The sequence below is a fragment of the Amphiura filiformis genome, chromosome 14 (assembly GCF_039555335.1).
Source record: "Amphiura filiformis chromosome 14, Afil_fr2py, whole genome shotgun sequence".
In the NCBI taxonomy this organism is placed as follows: Eukaryota; Metazoa; Echinodermata; class Ophiuroidea; order Amphilepidida; family Amphiuridae; genus Amphiura; species Amphiura filiformis.
Genome location: NC_092641.1, coordinates 66,599,232 through 66,606,436, shown reverse-complemented (window position 1 = coordinate 66,606,436; position 7,205 = coordinate 66,599,232).

Genomic DNA, 7,205 nt, shown 5'->3' with positions numbered 1-7,205 from the left:
CGCTTTCCGTAATACACACTAATCGTACAGGTGCGAATGAAACATACAAGGACTCAGCATAATATGAAATTTCTATAGAATCTCGATACAAGTATTTATACCAGGCGGCGGATGACATGATCGAGCCGGCAACTTGTGAAACCGCCCGGCCGTATGGCATTTTCCAATATAGTCGGTTAGTTTTGTGGGGTTCATTATCGAACCCCAACGGTTTTAGCTTGTATTTATATTATTTACCAACATAGGCCTATTTGTTTGTGATATTTCAAGCGTTTTAAAATGTCAAAATAATCCCATTCAATTACACGGTTGACGATGCAAATTTACTGAATTTAGAGAATGCAATGCGGCCACCACCTGATTTATACCTTTGATAATCCATAGAGGCCCTACATGCTTTTATCAGAGAGTCTGTTTATAGTGAGCCAGATTATACGGTATTTAGCGTATAAGTACATCTTATACGGTATTGATCGCCACTATAAACAGACCAATAGCGCTATTTGCCGCACATATTATACGGAACTGATATCCTTCGAAATCGATGGATATTGCAGTATATTCATTCCGTATACGGCCACTATAAACAGACAGGGATTAACGATACCGTTATTCAAGGAAGTGGAGCAGGGTTATATAGGCCTAATTAGCACATATTTGTCAGTTTAATAACACATCACCTACAAATATGGTACGGTACTGCAGCAATAATGTTAAAAAGTAGGCCGGTATCGTTTCGACGGCAAACTATTTGAAACTGGCACTATATTTGTGTCTCCCACATTGCATTGCGGTGACCTCGAACACGCTGAGTTCAATCACCTCGGATTCAGAATAGCGCTATTGGTCGCCACTATAAACAGCCGAGATAACGGATAAGTGACATTCCAGCCTAATCCCATATACGTATAAGGATACCGTATAAATACCGTACACCACTATAAACACGCTCAGAGAAGATGTAAAAGAAGGAGATAGATCCAGCTATCCTCAAACAAAATATGTGTGTTGCCGCTCATTCAAAAGCAATCACGCTATTTAGGTTTAACAATAAAATACAACAAAAGGGTTCGAACCCATGACGGGTGTGATACACAAGTTGCTGCTTACTGGTTTTAGGAAAGGTCAGTGTCTGTATACCATCAATACCATGCATACCATGCATGCAGATCCTAACATCCAGTTTATTTCAAATAAAATATGACCGAAGTTCCATGGCAAATAATAATTTTGCACGCTTGGTTACGCTTTCAACCTCTACGATTTATGATACAGACTATTTTCAATTATCAAAATATCTTTATTAGGTTTGCAGGAAATGACAGGAAAATACATTAAAACAATAAAATATAGATGATCAAAAATCATCCCGTTTCTAACAAAATCCAAAAACACTCTCCTAAATAATTAATATATATTCCAAAATGGGCGGATTTTTTTGGAATCTTTACAAAACTACATTTCTTTCTTATAGTATCCACGTGCGGTATCCCTGCAGAGCAACATCGGGTTCTTAACACACACGTGTCATACTTTCAAGGAATTATCTATAGAAACATTGGATATGGTTTCAATTCTGGAGTGAAAATTTATCAACCGTAGTCGGCAAGGCACATCACATCAAAGGCTACTTTCAAGTAGATGTGTAACTACTTGAGAATAAAGGACTATGAATAGGTGCAACAGGATAACCTACGGGATTATCTCAAGGATATAATTCCGTTCTTCCTCCTTCTTTTTCAACTTTCCTGCTTTTATCTATTGGCTCCAAACAAAGGATTTGAATCGGTGTCCTTCACCGTAGTCATGGAGTCTATTCAATCAAATGTTGTCATCAACTTATCTGATCCTAGTGCATTTGTTATGTGTGTGTGTTTGTGACGAATTGTCGCGGTAGAGTGCAATCATGCTTTTGTTGAATGCATTTGAGTAGTCCGCCATATTTACGGTATGGTACGTCTCATGGAGTTATTAAAGATGGAGAAGAAATAGATTACGTAACGCATTGAAACCTTGTGCCGATTTGAAATCTGACAAGCTATTCATCGAAAGGTACCTTTTGTTTAGGACAAAGGGCTTCCGCCATTAAATCGGTAAGCTGACCCGACAGTGTGTTAACGCTTTACCTAGCAGGCTACTGTCAATAGGTGATCAAATGACAGTCGCGTGAAAGCGCCTAATGGAACGAAAAGTACCTATTGTTACCATAAACCCAAGGGTGTGATTGAGTAGCCGTAAACACAAAAGCCACACATTAGCCGCTAATGTATAGTTCGTTGTCACCCCACTGACATTAGGTGCTTCATTTAAATAAATTGAATGCGCTTGCTGAATGATTACACATCAAGGCTGCCATGTCTGCATGTCTATAGTACAATAATGGTATTAAATAGCTACGTCCCGGGAGCTACGTATACATGTAACATATAATAAGTATACCGGTATAGACCTATATAAAAGTTGTTTTACAAATTGACATTTTATTTTATTTTATTTTAAGAAGCAGAATGTCATAATCAGTGGCGTACTGAAGGGGGCAGCTCTTCTGTGAGAGGTCTTGGGAGGGGGTGAGGGTGGAGGAGGGAAATGAAGAAGGAGAGGGGACAGGAGGAAGAGAGAAAGAGGAAGAAATAAAGAGAAATAAATAAATAGACGTAAATAAATAGAACGGTAAGGAAAATGATAGGAATGAGAGGCGACAAAACGTAAGAGGGGATGGAGAAGGGAAGGGGGATAAGAAGAGGGAGTGATACTTTAGCAAGTACAGAGAAAGGAAAAGAAAGGAATGGCAAATAAATGTAGGCCTTATAATAATTATTATAGAAACTAAACACAGCCCCCCCCCCCCCTCCCCACACACACACACACATAGACCTAACACTAACAGCACTATCGGCAGCCAATCGATGATGTCAATGCCTTTATGCGTTACGTATTGAAAACGCCTAGTCAGATGTATTTTACACCTGCCAAGCACAAGTCACCCAATTTCGAAAATTGGACGTTGAATGTACACTCTCATGAATATTGATTGGCAACATTTTCCAATATGTCAGCGCTCAAATCGGACACAATAGAACAATAGACCATTCAGTGCGTTGGTACGTCTGATGCGTCATATGTACAACCTCTATGATGCGATGCAGAGTTACAGCGTACATCTAGTGCAGGGCATTACATTCATAAAAAGGGGGTTTTTTCGGTCGCTATGGTAATTAATCCTGTTACATCACTACTTCTACGGCGAAATCAAGTGTTATCTTTCAGTGTGCAGTAGCTCGAGATACTCTAGCTCAAATACAGGTTTACATTTACTATCTTACATTATCTTGCTGTATTTCAGCTAGAGCGCCAGACGACAAACTTCCGGGTTTTTTTGGAGAACAATACTGTTACGTAAGATGAAGAAGAAACCCGGCTCGGAGCCCGCCCTACTCATTATTTCCTTGTACTTATTGCAATTTGCCTCCACACATTACGTAATCAACACAAAGCTTTTGTGAGGATTAGTGAGTGGATAAAAATTGACAGTGGAGGATACGAAGGACACGCCGATTGTTAGTTGTCAAACATGAATTGCCGCAACGTTTTTTAAAACATTAAAATATTTTACTGCATGGCATTCCGCAAGCACCAAGATAAATTATGCCGTATTTTTCCAAAGATCATCTCATATGAAGTAAGCTGAATGCGATCTGTACTTTTGTAACATTCCGATCGCTTTTGATCACCTATTATCGGCGAATTTGCTTGAAAACACGTAAGTTCATGTTGTGTAAACATAATTAGCATAGGCACAAATGAAATTACGAATTTGAATGCGCAGCAGATCTATAGAAATAATGCTGCCCAGTTTTATGCAGAATTAGACCACGTCCCGCTATACGCCGTAGAAGTGACGTAGTTAATCAGATTAACTACCATAGCAATAGATGAATACAATTTTGGCAATATTGCCCGGCACTACAACGTTCATGTGGTACCGATGCATTGAACCATAGATTTCAAAGAAATGCTAATCACTTGCACCTGTAAGATTAGTTTCTTTGAAAAGAGCGGCATTGTATTCAATATATTATTTGATTGAAGCAGAGATCATCTTCTCTGATTGAAGACAGGTGATGAGTGCAACCTGTTGCAGTGCAGCGCGGTATATTCAAAAATTGTATTCATCTATTGCTATGGTAGTTAATCCGATTATGACGTCACTTCTACAGCGTATAAACACGCTCAAAGTACATAGCACCTTATTGCATTGACAAAGTGTTGTATTACATAACAATATTACTTGTGTAATAGGCTTAACTTGAGCTTACTTCTTCTTTGTAGGTAGCAGAATGACAACAATAGAATCACCTGTTTGAACCATGTCTATAATGTGTTCGTTGGAATAATCGATCTTGTATGTTTCGATAACTGGTGATGTTTATAAATTAGTATAATGCCCAAAATCCTACAATGTTCTGTCACCACTGTCAATTGTTATTCGTTATGTTCATGATGCTTGAAGGATTTCTAGGACTTACCGGACCAAACCCGAGCCTTGGTAGCGCAATTGGGCGACTTTCGAAGATTTTAACCGAAACGTTTCCTGTCCCTAAATTACAAATAATAACAACAGTTATCCAATTTTTTACATTGGATACCGCGATATACAGCAGCTTCCCTGCTAGTTTCTTGTCTCTGTCTCGGGTTGAGGGGGGAAATTGGGCAAAAAAATCGGATGATTTTACCTGTTATTTGGACTGGGTTTTTGGCAACACTGTGGAAGTTATAAAGCCGATCTCTGCGGCATATCAAACACCATAATTATTGAAACCGTCCTGCTTGACATCAAGACGTACGGACGTTAGTGTTTGCTGCATGCTTCAATTACAAGGCTCGCTGCAACCATAAGTCCTGTTCTTTTAGAGGTATGTAACAGTTATTCAAAAGATTGCTTTACTTCTTTCAACTATTTTATAATAGTACATGGCCCTATGCGGATACATACGAGTTTGCATTTTGTCTTGCTACATTAGTGGAACCAATGATTTTTGCCATTCTTCATATATCAAAACATCTCAAATGATAGTCATATAACGACCAAAAGATAAATGACTGACTATCATTGAGGACTGAGTTCCGCAGTCTAGCAACTACAATTGGTTCCATTTTTTATATGGCATCTATGATTCCCACGAGGGGTCAAAGGTTATAATAGAGGCCAAAATGTAAACTTTGTTCTATCATGTTGTAATATACTTCAAACTATTTCTCTCCTTGTAGGAATAAAAAAAAGTCAATTGTCATATTGCACTTGAATGCTTAGTTATAGAGTAAATTTGGTCAAATGTCAAATACCTCATGTACAGAGGCCAACTTTTCAAAATGCACCGATTTAATCGTGCTTGCCTCAAATTATGTCTGGTTCTGCGTATTTGCTGTCTGGTAAGGTGAATCTCTATTGTTTCAGCAAATATATGGTCGCTTTTTACTGTTCAGAACTTGTACACCAAATAGAGCCCTCGAAATGGTCTACTTTTTATTGGGCATAGTGCAAATTCGAAGCTAGAGTTCTCAAGTAACACGATAGTTACGCATTTGATGCTTGAGTACGTACGTTGCTACACGATCATGTCAGAAATTAATAATATTTTGTTCTGGGACTGATTATTCGGACTAGTACGTTGCTATCGTTTTTCGGTCGGACAGCGTTGACATTTTTTCCAACGGATGTTATTCATTCTGTTAATGGTGAAATTTGGATGAAAATTATTTGGATGAGTCAAATGTATCTTTTAAGTAAAATTTGCCTATTTTGAACAGTCTAAAATTGTGTTGAAGTGCAGTTTTAGCAACATTTTTGAGGCGATCGCCCGTCGTGATCGGCTGTATTTACTTCTGAACTTCCATTGCTTTACGCGGTGTCATGCTTCAGCGAATCCGACTAGATTTCAAATACAACGGTCTCTAGCCTCAACGTGAAGCTCATCAGGGGGGGGGCACTCCAACTTTGGAGGTGACGCGTATGTAGGGCTGTTAAGACCCCCTTTTCAGCATCGCTCTCACCCAAAAACCCCATATTTTTTGATGAGCAGATGCTCTCTCACCCAAAGATCCCATATTAAGATCTGTACTCACCCAGAGACCCTTTTATTTCCATTTGAACAGCAACGAGTCATCTATCACTGACTTTGTTACTTTTTGAAGCCATTTAGAACTAATAATTCAATTTTCGAGGCTTCTTTTGGCTCCCACCCAAAGACCCCATTTAAAAAAGGTCATATTCTCACCAAATGCCCCCTAATTTAGATCCAAATGGTCCGTCTCTCAACCAATGACCCCATATTTTGTACATTTTGCTCTCACCGAATGCCAAAAAACATGCTCTCACCCATTGACCCCCATATTGTTCGACATTTTGCTCTCATACCTAATGCCCCTTACTGCGAAAGTGCCAGCCCTACACCTATATCCATTATCCATTTCATATTGAAGTGGCCCCCCCCCCCAATATACAGCCACTATAAACTCGCTCTATCAAGCCCTAGAACTCTAGTCATTGTGTAACCGTTTTTTATTACTTTTACTAAGGACAGAGGCACTTTACATTGAAAAACTTGGAGAGAATGCTTTAAGGGGAACAATACCCTGGTTTTCATCAGTACCCCTCTTCTTTTTTTTCTTGCAAATTTATGAAGTACATAAATATGTTCATCACCTCATGTCCTGAACTTATAAAATATCCCTACATACAAAGTGCTTTTAAACCATTTTAGTAAGTCATTTTAGCCCTATATATTTTTTGTTTACTGTATCCTAGTAACTCAGATGTGTGTTTCATAACAAACCATAATTTATTCTATTCAACATGTTCAAGTAGTACACATGAATAGAATACATTAAATCCTTTGTTATACTCTCTATAGAGAATCTAGTGGTGCATGCAAAATAACAGTTAATATTAACACTGAATAAATTAAATAAACACTTACACAGTGGATGCATAGTCATTAGTCAAAATGTGTTGTTAAGAGAAGAAAAGGCTATTATGTCACCGTATGTCAGGTTAAATACACATGTGAGAGTATGTTATATCATAATGAGGCATAATTTTGATATTCCGTCTTTATTATTTATTCTGGATATATATCGAGAAGTGCAAGGTGGATATACTAATATACCTTGGGATGTAAACGGTGAGTACAATTTAGAATGCCTAG